We start from the raw sequence: 19,305 nt of genomic DNA on the forward strand, positions 1-19,305 counted from the left end.
TCAGAGCACACGTCTGGCTCTTCCATCTTCCAGGTCAGCCTGCAGGTGCATGTTTTTGTTCAGAACTGGAGAATATCACTCAGGCATTTCTTTTACCAGCTCCCCACTTTCCTAGGAACCAAACTGGGTCCCTTCCACCCTACCCTCCAAACATCTCCTTCTTGGTCAATATTCCCATAATCACTACCTGTTCCAAATCTGGGGCCATGCATTTGGTCTCTATTACCTCGGTCAGTTTTAAATGAAATCAACCCCGAATATTCACTGGAAGAACTGATGCTGAAGCTGAAGCTCCAATACTCCGGCCACCTGATGCGAAGAGCCGACTTACTGGAAAAGACTCTGATGCTGGGAAAGATTGAGGGCAGGAGGAGAAGGGGGAGCAGCAGAGGATGAGATGGTCAAATAGCATCACCGACTCAATGGACATGAATTTGAGCAAACTCGGTGAGACAATAGAGGAAAGCAGAGCCTGGCGTGCTGCAGTCCTTGGGGTTGCAAAGAGTTGGGCACGACTGAGCAAGTGAAAAACAACATCTCACTGACTCTTTGCAAGAATCCCTTGCAATAAGCCCTAGTCCTATCCTGGTTGTGCAGAAACTGAGCTGAGAGGGATGTAATAGCCTATCCCTGCTCACACAACTGGCAAATGGCTCAGCCTGGATGTGAATCCTCTCTCTCTGACCCCAAAAGTCACAATAGCTCCAAGGATGCTCCATGAAGACCAAGCAGTCAATCTATATATTGGGATTGCTTTCCTTCTGAGAGTTTAGCACGACCTCTTTTATTTCTGAGTATCTGGATCCACTTACCCCTGGTAACATTCAACAGATGTTTCTGGGCCTGGGTGGGAGGGCTGCAGTGGTCGCTTAGACAGGAATAATAACCCTGAGGAGTTCACAGTCAGCTGAAGGAGACGGATTCATACACGGGAGCAACAATCCATAACGTGATTAACAAGGATAGTGGGAGGCGTGGGTGGGGGGGGGGTGCATGCATGGCATGGGAACCCTCTGCCTGGGAGTCCTGAAATGCCCAGAACTGAATTATAATAGGAGAAACAGACCTTGTCCCAGCAGAGATGGGGGAGGACTGGGCATTACAGGAACAGTGAACAGTTTATGAAGGCATGTCAGAGGTTGGGGATTTGGGAGACCTGATTGCATGGTGATACTTGAGTGAAGGAGTCTCAGCTGGCTGGAACTAGGGTGTGAAGGGCCCCAGTGGAGACTGGGGGATAGGCTCTTCGTGTTCTTAAGCTTTACTGAGCATGTCACCATGAGTTAGGCTCTGTGTTGAGCACTCACAGACATGATGACCACGTCACTTAAATAAGGAAACTGAAGTTCAGAGCCAGAGTGGATTTTATATTTTATATCATCATGCTTGCTCTGTATCTTTGAAAATGTTCTGAAAAGTCGAGGAAACACATGTTCCTCTTCACTCAGATCAAGAAATAAAATCTTACCAATCGAGGTGATGGCTTTTCCCGTCATCCTTCACATCTCCCTCGTCCCCAAGAGGTAAACACTTCCTGAATGGTTTCTATGTCATTCATATGAATTTCCTTATACTTTTAGCACATGTATGCATTCCTACCAACAGAGAGTATCATCTTGTTTTTAATGTTTTAGAACTCTGTGTGAGTGAATTACACAACTTGATCTTCTGCAGCTTGCTTCCTATTCCACCACTTATGATGATTCATAAAGGAATTTTTAGTCATTTTCACTGCAGAGTAGACTTTCACTACCCTGTCTACAATTTGTTTAAGCATTTTGTCCACTGATGAGGCTGTTTTAGATTCCTTACTAGGATAATGCAGTTGCAGTGAGCAAGTTCTCCAGATTTATCCCAGAAGCCTAGTCTCTGGGTTACTGGGGTTCGAGTATCATTTCTAGATATTGTCAAATTGTCCTCCAGAGAGGTGGTACCCATTCCCCTCTACCAGTAGTGTATCAGAGTTGTCTGTGCTGTACCATATCTTCATCAACACTTTCTGCCATCCTCCCCTTCTCTTTTTGCCAGTCTCACCAGTTCGAAATGGCACTTCCTGTGGTTCTGTTTTGCATTTCCTTGGTTGAGTGAGGCTGAATCTCTTTTGGTATTAGACATTAATGTTTCCCCTTCTTAGAATTGCCTGTTTATGTTTTTGGTTCAGTTTTCTCTTGTCTCTTTTGAAAATCGACTTGTAGATCTCTAGTTATCATGTTTCACATGTCTTCTTTTGATAAACAGAAGTTATGCTCTTTAATTAAATGTATCTTTTCTTGATAGCTTGTGCTTTTTGAATCTTTAAGAAATCTTTCCCTACTAAAAAGTTTTTGCATTTAAGTTTTTAATCCACCTGGAATTGATCTTACTTTATGCATGGTGTGAGGTAGGGATTCCATCTAATTTTCTTCCAACATGGATGTCCAATCGCTCCATAAAAGAAATGTTTATAGAAAAGTCCACCTTTTCCAAGTGGCTTGGGTACCACTCTCCCACAGACGAAGTTCCATACATGTGTCTGTGTTTGCAGCCACTGTTTCTAGCCATTGGCCTATTTATCTACCCCTGGGCTAATATCATATGGTCTAGTTGTACCTTTTTAGACCCTTAGCACCTCCTTGAATCCAAAGAGCTAGTAGCTTCCCCGGAGCAGATCCGTTTCTTATTCATCCTTATGTCTCTCTCATCATTCATTACATAAACATCCATATCATGCTTTTGTTGGCAAAGGCCTTCTCACACTCAATCTCTTGGGCTCCCCTTATGCAGAAGAGGAAACCGAAGTACAGATGTGAAGTTCTGCCAAGGTCACACAGCCAGAAGGTGTTCTTGTAGGATTGCGGGGTCGCCCTGTCCATCCATCCATCCCATTTTGCCCAGGCTCTGAAGACCTCTGCCTGATCCTCCAGCTCAGCTCATCTGGGGCAGGATTTTCACTTTTCCTTCCTCTCAGCAAGTCGATCCTGAGTGGTGTGTGTGTGTGTGTGTGTGTGTGTGTGTGTGTGCGCGCGCCCCCGCGAAATCCCACTTCCGGGAGGCTCTTCCCAGTACTGGAGACCAGTAGGGAGAGAGAGGCCCAGGGTGGGCATTTTCTGGGAAGTCTGAGGCCTGGAGTCTGCAGGAAGGAAGACCGGCGGGGTTTCGGAGTGGATCTAGTAGAGAGCCCTGTCCCTGGGCGTGCCCTTGGGACCGGGAGCCGCCTTCGGAGAGGACGCTGGCTTCTCCCAGGAATTAGAAGCTTCCTCCCGCCCTCCCGCCTCCCGAGGCAGGAATGCGAAGGATCAGCTTTCAGCCGAGCCGCGGCTGCCGTTCCGGGGAGCTCCCGGTGCAGGCCTTTCCTGAGCTGTCGAATTAACTGGTTCTGTCTGTCCAACTGGGAGAGCAGCTCTTGCTAAAAATAGCGCCCTGCCCAGCGCGACCTGCGCTCGCCGGCAGCCCGGCCGCGACAGTCCCAGGAGCCCGGGGAGCCCCGCACCAGGAGTCCCCACCCCGGGGCCTGGCCCAGGTCCCACCCCCGAAGCCGAGGCCGAGGCCCCGGGGCACAGCGCTGTCCCTACAGGTGTCGCGGAGGGTGGAAGGCCCGCGGGCCGAGGAGCTGCCGAAGCCGTCCGGGATGGGAGCCGGCGGCGCGGCCTCCCACTCGCTCGCCTGGGCCTCCCTGCCGCTGCTGGGGCCTCCCGCCGGCGCCCTCTGCGAGGACACGCTTTGCTGCCGAGGTAAGACCGGGCCGGCTGCCGGCGCGCCTTTCGCTCTTCCCAGGCACTTGTTGGAGCTTCTTTCTCTTTCCCTATCTGGATCCGCGGCGGGGGAAGAGGGGCTGGGGGCGGGGGGACTGCCAAAACAGGCATGGGAACCCGAGCAGGGCTTGGGGAGAAGAATCAGGCGCCCTCTGCAAACTCACCTTTGATTTGAAAAAAGTCGCAGTCGCGCCACCACGTTCGAAAAGCTCTTCCCTCCCTTTGGCCTCAGTCTTCCTATCTGGAAAATGGGACAATAAAACCGTCCCGCTTTAAATTTGACTGTGACCCCGAGAGAAGTTGGGGAACCTGTTGAAACGAATCGCAAGCACATTCTGGAGATGTTTGCCCCAACTCTGCTGGAATTCAGAATTTGTTGGTGGGAGGGCTGGACGTCCCTTCCCTGTGACACAACGCCCTCCGCCCCCACCCCGCCTCTCCTGGACCTCTGGACCTAGCATCAGTCCACGGCCACTGCGGGTGGAGATCGAAGAGAGGCGCACAGCAGAGTTTAAGGGGTCAACCGAGGCGCGAAGATCCTTGCGGGAGAGGAGGGTGAAGAGTAAAGAGGGGTGGGTCGCAGCCCACTCCTCAGTCTGGTATCTGCATGGTGCTCGGCTAAAGCTGGGATTAATTCCGGTGAACACCGGCCACACAGAGGGCCTCCGCAGGCTAGCCTGAGCCCCGGGAGGGGAGTAGGGGGTGTGGCCAGACCCAGATCGCGGGTGCAAGGTGGTGTGGGATGGGAGGGGGCGTGTGGCCCGGCCTCGATCCCGGGCCAAAGTGGGCACTTGGGGCTTGTGCGGAGAGCGGAGGGGATCGGCCCTGCCCAGTCCGGCCGGGGGCTGGGTGGTAGAAGTGGGGTCGATTAGCCAAACAGGTGCGCCCCCGCCCCTCCCCTCCCCGCCTCCTCTGGGTCCAGGCCTGGCGGGCGGAGCTGCGGGTGGCGGGGCCTGCGATTGGCGGGGCTGGGCCGGCCGAGTGGCCGGGGGAGCCCGGGAGTCAGAGCACCGCGGTGCAGGCGGAGGCGCGGGGCCGGCCGGAGCGCGCTACCGCGGGGCCCGCCGCTTGCCTGGCCGGCTCCGCTCCTCTCGGCCTGGCGGACACTACGGAAACTTTATTGGGCTCCGAGACCCCGCTACCTCGCCACCTCGCGACTCCACTCTGCGCTGCTCGGGCTCCGGTGCCTTTGGGATGGCGGAGCCCAGAGCCCAGGCCGGCGAGTAGAGGTAAGAGCTAGGCACCCCCGAGTCGGTATGAGGGGGGTTTCCGGGGGCCTAGAGGGATCAGGGCTTGGAAGGGATCCGGGGATCCTGATAGGAGGTGTGGTGGTGCCTGACAGGAGTGGGCTGCGGATTCGCTTTTCCTATCCCTCTTCTACGCTACAGCCCCCTATGCCGCGAGGACATTTGCGTGGTGCAAAGGTCTTTATAAACTTTTCGTGCGCCTGGCTAGACCGCTGGGTCCCTGGGAGAGTACGGCGCGGTGTTAACAAGGGGTGTTGCAAGGAAAGCAACCCAGCTGGCGGGGGTTGACTGGCGGGTTTCTGCAGCCTCCAAACCCCAACGCTTCCAAGTGGTGGCCCCAAACCTCTGCCCTTCTTCAGTTCCCCTCTGGAGGCTGATGACTGGGCAGCCTCTTCTCTCTGCCCAGGGCCAGGCATCCGGGGCACCCAAGTTTGGGGTGTTGTTTTGTTCAACCAGTAGCCACTCCTCAGTTTTAGGGGGGAGGGCGGAGTTATTGAAGTAAGATTTCTTTTCTGTTTCCTGGGCTGCCCTGGAACACCACCCTCCAGAAAACATCTTGAGCAAGCAGAATGGGAACGGGGACCAAAGCCATCTAGGATCCAGTCCCCAGCCTGGTGGGAATCACTGTGGGCTTTTCTGGTTTCTGAATGGTCCGTTCTCTCCAGGTGTCACGCTGTCTGGCTTGAGTCATATGGATACTGAGCTTCTCCTCTCCTGCCCTCTTCTTCTATGTAAGGGAGAAATTAATTTTGATTTGAATTTAATTTTGACTGAGGATGACTAGGTAGGTCGCTTGTCATCTCTGAGGGTCATCCTTTTTAATGATCATCATTATTGCTTTTCAATGTCAAAGCCAAATGCCTTTCTATTTTCTTGACCTGAGATGGTCCACTTGAGTGTTAAAAAAACATACCAAACACAAGCTTTGGAGCCCAGAGAACCTGGGTTCAGACCCCAGCCTGGCCATTCATCTACTGTGTGTCTTTGGGCTGGCTTCCTAACCTCTCTGAGCTCAAAGTTTCCACTCCTGGAGGGTGTGGTGAGGCTTTTGTGAGGTTAGCCATGGAAGGAATCTGACTTAAAGGACAAGAGCTTTGGACTGCCAGTCTGCGTCCTGGAACTTGGGCCTTCTTGCTGCCAGAGTGACCCAGATCCTTTGCGACTCAGTTTCCTCTTCTCTCAAAAGTCAGTGTGGACTGCTTTCTCAGACGCTCTTAACTAGTCCTTTTGAGAAAAGTACACAGATGCGTATACCACCCCCCCAAAGCATATGATTTCAGTGCGTTTGTAGGCTTCAGATTTAAGACAGGCCCCATCCATCCCCATCCTTGTCATGAATTATTTGGAAGATATAAGGCCTTCTGCCTACCATGATCTCCTCCCACCCCTCTTGAATGCTTGGTGGCTGCTGTAAATATCAGGGAAGCAAATGCACTAATTAACCAGCACATGGGGAGAGGGGTTGACGTGCAGAATCTGGCCAAAGTCACCTTCAAGATCATCCACCCGCTCCATCCCCATTCTGCTTTCTCCAAGCTGCATCTCCACCTGGTGAGCATCTAGTCTTTTTTTGCTGGACTCCTTGAGTGGCGGCCCACCAGGCAGCTGGTTTCATGATTGGGCAACTCCAGTCTGTTCAGAAATTCTTCCTGTTTGGAGTAGAAGTCTGTGTCCCTGTTACTTCTACCCACTGGTTCTAGTACAAGCCTTCAGGCATCTCTTATTGGCTCAATTATTCACTGTGGTCCCCTGGTGCCTGCATTCTGTTCCTTCCCGGAGGCGTTCAACACACCGAACTGAATCTGGCAATGATCATAACACCATTTATTGAGTGTTTGTTATATGCTGGACCCAGTACTGAGCACTTTACACATACTATTTCCATATAAGACAGCCCCTTGAGGTGGATTCTTTTCTTATCCTCATTTTGCAAATGAAGAAACACAATTAGAGAGGTTAAGAGATCCACCCAAGGTCACACAACCCATAAGGAGCTGGGCTACAGCCCAAAGCCAGCATCTGCCTTTAGAACCCATGCCTCCACTGCTGCTTCTGTCCTGTGCTGCCTGTGGGCCCACAAACGTGTGTGTGTGTGTGTCTGTGTGTCTGTGTGTGTCTCAGCCTGTGGTGTTTGCTGGCAGTGCTTTTCTCCTGCTCACCTGCTTGTTGTTGTTCTTTAGTCGCTAAGTCATGTCTGACTCTTTGTGACCCCATGGACTGCAGCACGCCAGGCTTCCCTGTCCTTCACCATCTCCCGGAGTTTGCTCTAACTCATACCCATTGAGTCGGTGATGCCATCCAACCATCTCGTCCTCTGTTGTCCCCTTCCCCTCCTACCCTCAATCTTTCCCAGCATCAGGGTCTTTTCCAATGAGTCAGCTCTTTGAGTCAGGCTGCCAAAGTATTGGAGCCTTAGCCTCAGCATCAGACCTTCAAATGAATATTCAGAGTTTATTTCCTTTAGAATTGACTAGTTTGATCTCCTAGCATCTTTTAACTCACCTGGGGTCCCTGTTAAAAATGCAGATCCATCACCTCTGCTCCAGACCCAGGAATCTGCACTTTTTAAAAATTCCCCAGACCATTCTTTAACACATCACAGTTTGAGAACCACAGCCCTGAGGTATACTTAGGGAGAGAATGTGGGGTATGGGTTCCAAGAGATCTGAATTCAAGGCTTCTTTTAAAAATTAATTATTTATTTGTTTGTTTGCACTGGGTCTTAGTTGAGGCACGTGGGATCTTCAATTATTGTGGTGGGATGCAGGTTTTCTTCAGTTGCATCATGGAGAATCTGGTTCCCTGACCAGAGACTCAACCCTGGCCCCCTGCATTGGGATCATAGAGTCTTAGCCATTTGACCACCAAGGAAGTCTCCTTAATTCAAGTCTTGACTTCACTCCCTTGAGCTGGTTACTTTCCCTTCCTGGGACATGATGTTATACCCACTGGGGTGGGGAGTGGGGAGGATGACTGCTCTCTATGATGGGCTGTGGAAGTCTCCTGTGGATGTCACACATTATGGGGCAGGCTCTCAGAGGACAGAAGTACCCTGATAAGGCCTCTCCCGAGACAGTGGATATGCATGGCCACGTGCCTTTGGCTCCCAGGAGGCCCTGAGTGCCATTCCCAACCCCACTGCCACCCCCATCCCTCCAGACATCGAGCCTCTGCTTTCTAGAAGGATTGGGAGGTGTTGGATGAAGCCCAGGTGCACAGATTTCTCAGTCTGGGAGGTGGGGACCCCGGACAGGTGGGTAGGACCCGCTCCACACACACCCTCTTCCTCCTCCACGGCCCCGCGATGGCCTGTGACCTCCTTTGATAGAGGAGGTGCTGTTCTCTAACTTCTGGAGGAGAGTTTGGAGGGGGGGGCCGCCATGTGTACACTGGTGTTTTTTTAATTATTATTTTAATAAAAATTCTTTGGCCACACCCTGCGGTATGTGAAACATTAGTTCCCAGACCAGGGATTGAACTTCCACCTCCTGCTTTGGAAGGCAGAGTCTTAACCACTGGGCCACTGGGAAAGCCCTTCATCGGGGTTTTAAGTTCACTGGAGAGCCATCCTTTCCCCTAGAGGGCTCCTCTGCTGGTCGGTGGGCAGGTCTGGGGAAACACTGACCTGCTGCTGACTGGCCAGGGCTGGGGCCAGGAGGGGGAGGGGTAAAGCAAGTGCCTGCCTGGGCCTTGGCCGAGTCCCTCTCCCAGCCTCCTAGCTCTGCTGGACACAGAGCCCTTGTTCCACTTGATCCTTTCTGATCTCCTGAAAACACTGAATTAGTAAACACGCATTTTATGGACAAGGTCATTGGACCCCAGGAACCTGCAGTGACGGGTCCAAAGCTCTCATGTCTGTGTGTGGGGGCGGAGGTGGTAAGGTCAGAACTTGAACCCAGGCTCCTTGACGATAGCACAGGTGTTTTCTGCACTGTATCCCATGCCTCATTATTTTCTGCCCCACCTGTTTGGGGCTTTGATGCCAGAGTCTTTGACTGGGCCACCATGGGGCTGTGTGATCCTGGGCAGGGCTGATCATCCCTTAAAACTTCAGTTTCCTTGTCTGTAGTAGGTGGGTGGGGGTGTGTTTAGCCCAACCTTGACATTCACAGCTTACACTTTTTTCCTGCACTTCCGGGGACAGACTTGGGGGTTGTTCATGATGGGTGCAGGGCGTGGGTGAGTTGTTGGGTGGGGTTGGAGGGCAGAGTGCTGCACTGGGCTTGTTAGGAAACCAGTCAAAAGGGCTTTTGTGGGCTTAGTGTCCAGGGCCTGCAGGGAGCGGGGCTGCGAGTGGGGCAGCAGGAAGATGCCCAGGGATGGGTGAGGTGGCTGACTCTGAACAGTGCAGGAGGGTGATGGTGGGAATGACTGCGCGTTGTGGATGGGGGCTGAGGGGGAGCACGGGGCTCTGAGATTGATCCAGCAGCATCCCTCTCTCAGCCCAGGACAGCCTTGGCTGAGAGACCAAGAGAAGATCATAGTCCCTCTCTTTTTTTGGCTGTGACACAAGGTATATGGGATCTTAGTTCCCCAACCATGGATCGAACCCATGCCCCCTGCATTGGAAACGCAGAGTCTTAACCACTGGGCCACTAGGGAAGTCCCTGAGAACATCACAGTCTCTTATCCTCCACTTGAGCCACTACCGTCTCTCCATGGGGCATCCCCAGCCTTCCCTTGAGTCCAGCCCCTCTCATCTGGAGTCTGTGTTGGGACTGAGGGGTTTCCAATCGCCTGCTTTCCATGCCCAGGGCCGGCCCCCCGCTTTCTGGCTTCCTAAAGCAGGCCCTTGTCAACTGCAGCCTCTGCCAGCCTCCTGCTCTCAGCTTCTCCTCCATCGTGCACCTCCTTCCCTTCCTGGGGGCGGATCCCTGTCCCCCACCCACGAGATCAAGCCCATAACGCCCTGGCCTGGCCATCAAGGCTCCAAGCCCACCCGTTTCGCCCCCGCTCTCTTCTCCCTCCGTTCTTCAAGCTCTCTGCTTCCCTGTCTCCGTCTGTGACTCCTGTATGGTCTTCTCTTTCGGCCGCTGCTTCATTGCCCAAATTCTAACTGCCCCTCGAGGTCTGGCACAAACATCACTTCCACTCGATCTCATCAGTAACGGGTAGCTGTCCCGCTGTGCGGTCCTGGCTTGCAGCTCTTATCAGCTGCCTTGCTTTACACATTGTCATCGGCTTGTCTGTCTCCCGAGATGGCTTCTGAACTTCTTGAGGGCAAGGCCCTCTCTCTCTCTCATCTGGGTGCCCACGGAGTGGGTGGGGCTCAATGAGGGCCTTTCTTGGTCTGATAAATGCTCATAAAGCCTTGTAGAGTCAGACACTGGCTTGTAACTAGGCTTGGTTTTTATGCTCTTGGCTCAGAGCTTTTGCCTGCATCCTACTCCCTGGTGCGAACAGGTGGGGGTCCTGTCTGTCTGTGCTCTGGGCTAAGCTGGCTCCAGCCGAGAGATGCACAGAGGCTTTTTGGAAAGGCTTTTCTGCCTCCTTTGGCTTGTTCTTGATCTGCTATTTAAGAAAGTCTATTCTGGCTTTGTGGCATCAAAGACAGAGAGGCCCAGAACCAGGCCTGAAAAGGGTACCTTGTCAGCTCCCCCACCTGCAGGCTGAACTGCAGGTCTCAGAGGAGCATAGCCAAGATGCACCTGATTCTCTAGAACTTAGAAGAGTTTGTCAAGTATTTCCAAAGGGCCTGCGAGGTCCTGGGGATTGTGTTGGCGGCCCTGAGACATGGTTCCAGAGGCACCCGGGGATCCCGTGACTCTTCTAGCGCTGCAGAGACTGTGTTTGTGTTGAGCAAGGGTCATTGAGTCAGGAGGGGGGCTCTGCATGATGACGGGTTCCCATTCAGAATGAGGCTTTTCTCCTTTGGAACTCTTGCTTCCCTGCTAGCATCATTTGCAGAGCATGGTCATAGGTGGTGGGAGGTAGGCAAGGTGGACCCAAGGGGAAGAGATTTTGGTCAACACCCACACAGACAGGCCACATGACCAGGGAGGAGCTCTGTGTCCCCAAGTAAGAAGTCTCCATCTCCTTGTGGGTCACAGTGGCTATTAAAGACCCATCTTGGAGTAGGGTCCAAGGGATGCTGACGGTGCTGGAGGGAGAGAAGCGAGATTGGTGATGGTTTGGCTTTAGGTTCAGATGCTGCCGAAGTCCCTGGCCTGGTTAGAAGCCGGCAAGGGCCCTTGAAGTCCTGTTGCTCCCAGCGTGCCCTGGTTACTGAGTGTCCTGCTCACTTCTGTTTTCTCCGTTCACTGGTCTCCACCCTGTCCTCTCCCCCTGGACCGAGCTATCCTAGCACGAGTGCCTTAGAGCTGACTCTTCTAGGCCGTCCTAGGCCCCACCTCCTCAGAGAGGGTGCTGGTAAATGAATGGGTAAATGAGCCAGTTCCCCTCTCAGCAGCTTTGGCCACCCTGTCTGTCACCGGCTGGAGAAGATGTGACAACTGAGCCCACCAGGAAACGGCTGTCTGGTGGGGGCAGGGGGACCCAGCCAGACATAATGGAAGCTGGCGCTGGCTGAAGTCAGGATCTGGGAGCCTTTCCCGTCCATCAAAGCTGGCGCTGCTTCCGGGAGGAGAGAATTCCCAAAGGCTCCGCCAGGCCCTCTGATAGGGATCTGCTGGGTGTATGTGAGGGATTTGTTTTTCGGTCAGGATGTGGGAAGTTAAAAATAGGCCTCCTAATCCCCTGGGTTCGTGTCAGACTTGAGGCTGTGCAGGGCCCTTTGGCTCCATTATCTCGCTCGAGTGGCTTGGCAGCGGCTGACGTGGGTAGAGGTCGCACTGCCCGCTTTATAAAGAGCACGTGGAGGCATGCGCCTGAGTTCTGCTTGAGGCTGAACCCAGTGTTTGGTGGCAGAACCTAGGTCTGTTCCCTGGTCCCCTAATGCCTGTGTTCTTTATTCTTGCCAGGAGCCCAGTTGAAGTCTAAAGTGAACAGGCGGCAGGAGGGCAGGGGTTGGTTGAAACAATAGGGATAGGTTATTAAGAGACGCTTCCCTGATGGCCCAGCAGTAAAGAATCTGCCTGCCAAGCAGCAGATACAAGTTTGATCCCTGGGTCAGGAAGATCCCCTGGAGAAGGAAATGGCAACCCACTGCAGCATTCTCACCTGGGAAATCCCATGGACAGAGGAGCTTGGGCTGTAGTCCCTGGGATCGCGAAAGAGTCAGACACAACTTAGCGACTAACCAACAACAGCTAAGTGAAGCAGCAAGGAAGGCTCGGGATGGATCAAGGCCCCAGGCGTTGGGGAGCAAGGGGGGATGGATCAAGGCCCCAGGCGTTGGGGAGCAAGGGGGGATGGATCAAGGCCCCAGGCATTGGGGAGCAGTGGGAGGCTGTAAGTGCTGAAGCAGGGGTTTGGGGGGAGGTGGGGTAGCGATGAGAGTGAGGCAGAAAAGCACCATCAGGACCCCAGATCGAACCCCTTGCAGGTCATAATAAAGGGTGTGAACCTGATGCTGTAGGCAATGGGGAGCTGTCAAGGATTCCAGGGCATAGCAGTTACCGCTTTATTAAAAGCACAGTGTGGGGAAAAAAAAGAAAAAGCACAGTGCGATGGTGTGCCCCTCTGGCTTTGCTACCTGTATCCTTTTATGGTGTTTGGTAGAGCAGATTTGGGGAAGAGAATTTTTTTTTTTTTTTTTTTTTGGCCATACCATGTGGCATGCAGGATCTTAGTTCACCTGGCCATGGATGGAACCCGTGCTCCCTGCAGTGGAAGCGTAGAGTCTTAATCACTGGGTGACCAGGGAAGTCCTGGTAGAGCAGATTTTTATTTTGATCCTTCGTTATCCAGAAGACACCCTGCCCCTCCCCAGCTCTCCACCTGGAACCTGGTGCCAGAGAGGAGGGGGAGCCCCATATTCTGCTGCCTCTGGGATCCAGGGTAAAGTCTGTCTGGGCTTCTTGGCTTCCTCCTGTTTTTAATCACATTCTGCTTGTCTGTCTGTCCCCACCGTGGTGGGAGGAATTAAGGGAGAGGGAGGAGGCGGTGGCTGAAGTTGACGGAAGGTGCTTCTGTCCCGGCCTGATTCATTGAAACTTTGACAGGCTGGGCGAGTGCCTCCTGGCCCCTGGGAAGCTCTCAGACCACCAGGCTCTCCTTCCACACATTTTAGTGCCTTTTGTCCTCTAACCCATACCTTTATTGGCTCTTTGCTTCTTCCTCAGGTAGAGGGAGACCCTGGTGGGCAGGATGGGAAGCAAACCAGTTCTCTCAGAGCATCGGAAACCTGTCATCCACCCATTTTACAGTTGGGCAGACAGTTGCCCTGGGTTTGTGGGGACTTGAATGCAGATCTCCAGCCCTGTCCTGGCTGCATCACTGCCCTGCTTTTCAGAGCCACTCTGCTTCTGGGTTCCAAGAGCAGGGGTTCCCAGCTCTCCATGAATCTTGGTTCTGCAGCTTGGGCTCCTCCCGGGGCTGGGAGCCAGCTGTGCTGAGCCTACGGGTTCCCGGACAGGGCTCTTGGCGTTGGCGTCGGCTGAGTCACACAGATGAGATCACTGCTCACCTCGGGATGGGGGAGGATGCCAAGGTTTGGGAACTTTCACTCTGAGCCACTTGTCGATTTTGTGTGTGTATATGTGTAAGAAAAACAAACCTGTGGGTTTGGACTTTGTACTTGGCCCGTGAACTGCACTTTCTGGACTGTGCCATCTCTCAGATTCCAGGAGACTGGATCTGTGTCCAGAGCTTGAACCCAGTGTTAGTGTTTGTTCTGCCCCACCCTGGCTGTATGTGAGGGGCTGCACCTTCGTGGGCTGTAGTAATCATTCCTAGCAGCTCACACTTTCTGTGAGTACCTCCTATGAGCCAGGATCTGGGCTCAAGGCTTTCCAAGTATCAGCCCCTCTGATTCTCACAAGATACCCAGGAGGCCCTGTTATTATCTCCATTTTGCAGATGAGAAAACTGAGGTCCAGAGAGGAGAAGTGACTTGCCTAAGCTCACCCCGCTGGGAACGGGAAGAGCTAGAGTTCGAATGAAAAAGTCTTTTCCACTTCATAGCTTGAGATGTCAGTCACTGTGCTTCTGTGCCTTCCAGCTGCTAGGCTAATTCCTGTGAAAGCATAAATACAGAGAAAGTAGGTGTGATTAGCAGGCAAGGAGCAGGAGGGGGGTGAATGAATGAGGAGTCCTAGATTGACATCATCCCCCATATTCCTCTTCCAGCACTGGCCTCAAGTGGTCAGAGATGAGGAACAGAGGAGAGCAGGTCTGGCTATATCCAGGCTACAGGACAGAAGGGCATGTTAGAAACCATGGTCTCACAGATAACCAGTTCTAGGCCTGTCTCTTTTCACCCCGTGTAGCTGTTGGCTTTTTTGATGTTGTTAATTCCTTTGTCATCATCCTCCAGAAGGTGCCTTTAAGGCAAGATGGTTGCTGGGGGGCATTTCTCTTTGAGTGGAATGACTGATGCTATGTTGATTCAGATTTGAAATAGAGGTCTATTGTTGGATGCTAAATCCTTGGGGCTTGGGGTGGGAGGTGGGGAAAGAGCCAAGCAGCTTGTTCCCACCCCAGAGGGGCCTGGTATTGTGGAGAGGCTAAGGGTAGGGGTTAGTTTAGGGTCCATTAAACAGTCCTGGGTTGGAGTCTTGGCCATTCCACCTACCAGCTGTGGGGCCTTGGACAAAGTTGCCTCACTTCTCTGATCCTCAGTATTCTCATCTGTACATTGGGAATAACAATAATCCCTATCTTCTAGGGTTGTTGGGGTAAAACTAGACTTGGAGCTAGAGAACACAGTACAATGTCTGTACCTTGTAAACACTTAATAAATGCTAGTGTTATTTATTTGTTTACTGTTTTGGCTGCTCTGGGTCTTCGCTGCTGCGCACGGGCTTTCTCTAGTTGTGGCGAGCGGTGGGCCTCTCTCTGTAATGCCCCGGCTTCTCATTGCGGTGGCTTCTTTTGTTGTGGAGCACAGGCTCTGGGGTGTGCAGATTTCAGTAGTGTGTGGGCAGATTTCTGATTTCTGTGGTGTGTGGCCTCAGTAGTTGTGGGCAGGGGTTTAGCTGTCCCGCAGCATGAAGGGTCTTCCTGGATCAGGAATCGAACCTGTGTCCCCTGCATTGCAAGGAGGATTCTTCATCACCAGACCAGCAGGGAAGCCCAGGGCTAGTGTTTTTGCTCTTATCACGATTCATATTAGTATTATTACTGGGGACCTTCTCAGTCACCTTTGCGTTGGTCTTGGGAAACTCTGGCTAATCCCCTTTCCAGAACTTACTGCCTCTGGTCAAGGCAATTCTGAGTATGGAAAAGTCTGATTTAAAATGACTATATGAATTGCTTATTTGTTTTTTCTTTTAAAGGTACAGACTGACAAAAACCAAACAAAAAGGTTTTTGAATGTGTGATTTTAAGTGCGATACAGGGATGATTAGAGAAAGGGGATGATAGGGAAAATAATAGCTCTTTAAAGTGCTGAAAGTCTATCTTGCACGGCATTTGCATTACACTCGAGCTTGTTTTTGCTGGTAAAGTCACTGAGGTGAGTGTTTGTCGAAGGGGCTCTGCTGGGTGAGGAGGGTGTGTGTGTGTGTGTGTGCTCGGTCATGTCTGACTCTTTGCGACCCCATGGACTGTAGCCCACCAGGCTTCTCTGTCCATGGGATTTCCCAGGCAAGAATACTCGAATTGATTGCCATTTCCTTCTCCAGGGAATCTTCCTGACCCAGGGATCAATCAAGCCTGTGTCTCTCATATCTCTTATGTCTCCTGCATTTGCAGGTGGATTCTTTTCCACTAGCGCCATCTAGGAAACCCCCGGGGTGGGTGGGTAGATTCAAATCACTGTAAGGTTCAGCTCCTCCCTCCCTCATGAGAGCTTCTTGGTCTGTTGCTAGGGAGAAAGCATGCCCAGTCTTTGGAGAGGCCACAGGTTGGTGTGGGGAGGGTGAGATATTGGGAGGGCTTCCTGGAGGAAGTGGTGCTGGAGGCAGCTGCTCTGGTTTCTGTAAACAGACTTGCAAAATCACTTCTCCCAAACTTGCCTGGTTCTCTGTGGCAACCCTGCAGCCAGATCAGCTGGGAGGTCCCAGGCCTGGCAGTCAGGACACTTGGGGTGCGAGAAGATGTCCAATCCCCTCTGTTTCCCTGTTTAGACCTGTCCATACCTAGAGCCCCTTTGTCTTGGCCATGCCTGTAGAGAGGGAGCAGAGGCTTATGCATGAAGATCCGGGTCTGAAATCAGAGCTATATTTGTCACTTCCATTGTGTGCCCTCAGGCAAGCCATTTCACTGCTTGTGCCTCAGTTTCCCCATCTGTCTGACGAGGATAATAGTGACCCTCAGGTAACCAAGTTGTTTTGAAGCACTGGTGAGGTCATGCAGGTAAAGTGCTTATCACAGAGCTGGTGCAGGGTAAGTGCCTGTCATTAAAAGCTGCTGTCTGCCTGCTGTTGTTTTTAGCACAGGACACACCTCTCCACCCTCGCCTCTCCCCTCCACTGAGTTCCTGTTGTTGACATCCTCCTCACCATCTAGCTCAGGGATTTTAAGTATTTATATCCTTGCTGGAATTTCTCTTTGCATTGTCTAGTTAATTACCTAATTGAATGAAGGCAAACAATTTCGCTTCACTTCCTTTCCTGTGGAAGTGCAGGAAGCGGCCGGTGCCTTCTTTTCTGTGATTGAGACGATTATTGAAGTATTTGATGATGATGGTGACGCCTTTCCCCCCTTGAGAGGTCCTCTCCCTCTTAGAATAGCTTCTTGGCCATATAAATCAAGCTGTAGCCACGTGCTTGGGAGGCATACATCTTGTTGAGGATGTTGATGGGTTTGGCTGCTATTTCTTCAGGTGCCAACATGCTATTTTGGCACCTTCTTGCCCATTCCCAGAGGGATAGTCGATAAGATAGCTTTTTAAAAATATTCAGAACTAATGACCTATGTACGTATTTGGGGAGGACTGGCTGATGGAGTATGCATCAAAACCAAGGCCGGGGGAGAAGGCATCCTATGGCAAGGAATCACTGACTCTTCTGCTGGTGTTGGTGGCGTTGGGTTCTGCCCTGCCCCTAGTGGCTCTGGGGTGGGGAAGTGCAGTGATTAAGGTCATTTTTTGTTTGTTTGTTTTGGCTGTGCCATGCAGCTTGCAGGATCTTAGTTCCCCGATCAGAGTTTGAACCTGGTCCCCAGCAGGAAATGTGCCGAGTCCTAACCACTGGACCACCGGGGAATTTCCAAGGGCATGGGATCTGAACTTGATGGGCTGGGGGCTTTCAGTCCCTGCCCTGCCACTTGGTAGCTGCCAGAAATGGCACAGCTGCTTAGCTTGTCCTTGGCTGTAAGGTGAGGGTACCATAAATCCCATTTCATAGGAGTTGTAAGAATTGTCCTACCTACAATGCTGGCACATGTAAGTACTCATATGAGTAAGCTGGTATATTCAAGGATCTTAAAAAAACCATACCGTGTTCATACCCCAAGACCCTCCCCATTTGTCTTACCTTGTTCTTCTCCAGATAATCACCAGAACCAGCAGGCCTGGGGCTCCCCCTGCCTCTGGGCTCCTGCTGGGCTGTCCCCTCTATTTAAAATGTCCAGTCCTTGCCCTTCCTTGTTCCTGCAGGACTTACCTGAAGTAAGTCCATGACATTTCCCTAGGGTTCCCCAACCAGTCCCCCTTAAATGCCCTACTATATCCTTGTTCTGTCTTTTGTCTGCAGCTGGCCATTGGCCCAGGTATGTTCCATGGAAAGGCAGTCTGGAAGATACTTTGTAGAAAAGGAGTTTTGGAAAAGGCTGCATACTTGATGCCCATCTGTATAGTACCAAGCCACACTAGCAATTTTAAAGGCTCTGAGAAGTTCTGCAATGCAGAAACCTGCTGAACTTTGCTTGTCCCGGGATTCTCCAAACCTCTGACCTTAGGATACTTTCTTCTTTTTTTTAAAAAAAATTATTTATTTATTTTTGTCTGTGCTGGGTCTTCGTTGCTGGATGGACTTTTCTCTAGTTGGGAGGGAAGGGGCTCCTCTCTAGTTGTGGTGCACGGGCTTCCCATTGAGATGGCTTTTCTTGTTGTTGAGCACAGGCTCTAGGGTGCTTGGGCTCCAGGAGTTGTAGCTTCTAGGCTCTAGAGCACAGGTTCAATAGTTGTGGTGCACGGGATTAGTTGTTCCATGGCTTCTGGGATCTTCCCAGGTCAGGGATCGAAACTGTGACTTCTGCATTGGTAGGCGAATTCTTCACCACTGAGCCACCAGGGAAACCCTAGGACACTTTCTTCTCGGAATACCTGTTGACAAAGCCTTGTAACCTCCTTGGGGGATGTGGCCTGTGTAGACATCTATATCATAGTTTGATGCTATTGCCCCATTTTACAGTCAAGGAAACCAAGGAACTGGTCCCAGGTAACCCCATGTGCCTCTCCCTCACCCCCTGGATCAAGTGGTGAGGTTCTTTATGGGGGTGTTCAAGGCCAGGTGGCAAGGGAGGGCTGACTGTGACCTGCTCTCAAGGGCCTTTTAGCCTTGTTGAAAGGGTGTGATGGACACATGAAATACAGAGGTTAACCGCCAAACCTTGCATCCCTGAGCTGCTGTGTAACAGGAGCCCCGATGCTGTCTGTATCCTGGCCAAGGGAGGATGCGAGAGTCAGATGTCCTCTGGGAACCTAGCAGTGTCCCCAGTGCTGGGACCCATCACTCAGCCACACCGTCTCCCACTCCAACCACCGGGGATTCCTGGGACTCCTCTGTGCTCTCGTCTGGAGGGGGCACAATCAAGGAAGGGGAGAGGAGGCAGCAAGAAAGAGAAGAACCTTCCGTTTACCAATGCACACCCCCCTTCCTTTCCGGGGGAAAAAATACTCTCTTTTCTAGTCCTCTTTTATTATCAGACGTTCTCAGGGGAGCAATTACCTGACAGGGGGAATTATCTGCTGCCTTTATTCTAGTGCCTGTCTGCTGAAATTCCTCCTTGGAGTAATTGATTTTGGTAATTCAGAGGTTCTGAATATTGTTTTAGGAGAGGGTGCCGGCTCAGAGGCAGGGGGATGCCCACAAAGGCGTGAGCAGCCAGCGGAGAGCCTCTGGTGATGGCTATGATGGGGGTGGGGCAGAGACGACAGATAATGCAGTTCTTGCCTTTGAATTTGTCCCCGTCTTGTGTTGAAGGTGCGTGGGTTGCACGGGAAGTCGCTTGACTGTGGAAACTGGGGCGGGTTTACTGTAGGAAATGAGCTGAGAGGCAAATGTCAGGTTTGGTCACCCCTCACCGTAGGGGTTTAGTCCTGGGCATTGGCCCCAGCCTGACCCTGATGCTGGCTGTCATCCTGTGGTCTCCCGGAGGGC

The 19,305-nt window shown here is 52.1% G+C and overlaps 1 protein-coding gene across 3 annotated transcripts in view; it reads left to right on the forward strand.

Moving 5' to 3' along the window:
* Positions 1 to 19,305, forward strand: part of DAB2IP (DAB2 interacting protein) — a 208,461-nt gene that overhangs the window by 22,108 nt on the left and 167,048 nt on the right. Inside the window, exon 1 of one of the 3 annotated variants that reach the window (XM_070452187.1) lies at positions 4,806 to 4,960. The exons of 1 other annotated variant lie outside the window; for it this stretch is intronic. The gene's annotated coding sequence lies outside the window, so the exon portion shown is untranslated. Of the gene's footprint in view, positions 1 to 4,805; positions 4,961 to 19,305 lie in introns of those variants that run through there. One more of the 3 variants, XM_070452181.1, reaches the window with a different exon arrangement.

The sequence above is a fragment of the Odocoileus virginianus genome, chromosome 2, assembly GCF_023699985.2.
Source record: "Odocoileus virginianus isolate 20LAN1187 ecotype Illinois chromosome 2, Ovbor_1.2, whole genome shotgun sequence".
Classification (NCBI taxonomy): Eukaryota; Metazoa; Chordata; class Mammalia; order Artiodactyla; family Cervidae; genus Odocoileus; species Odocoileus virginianus.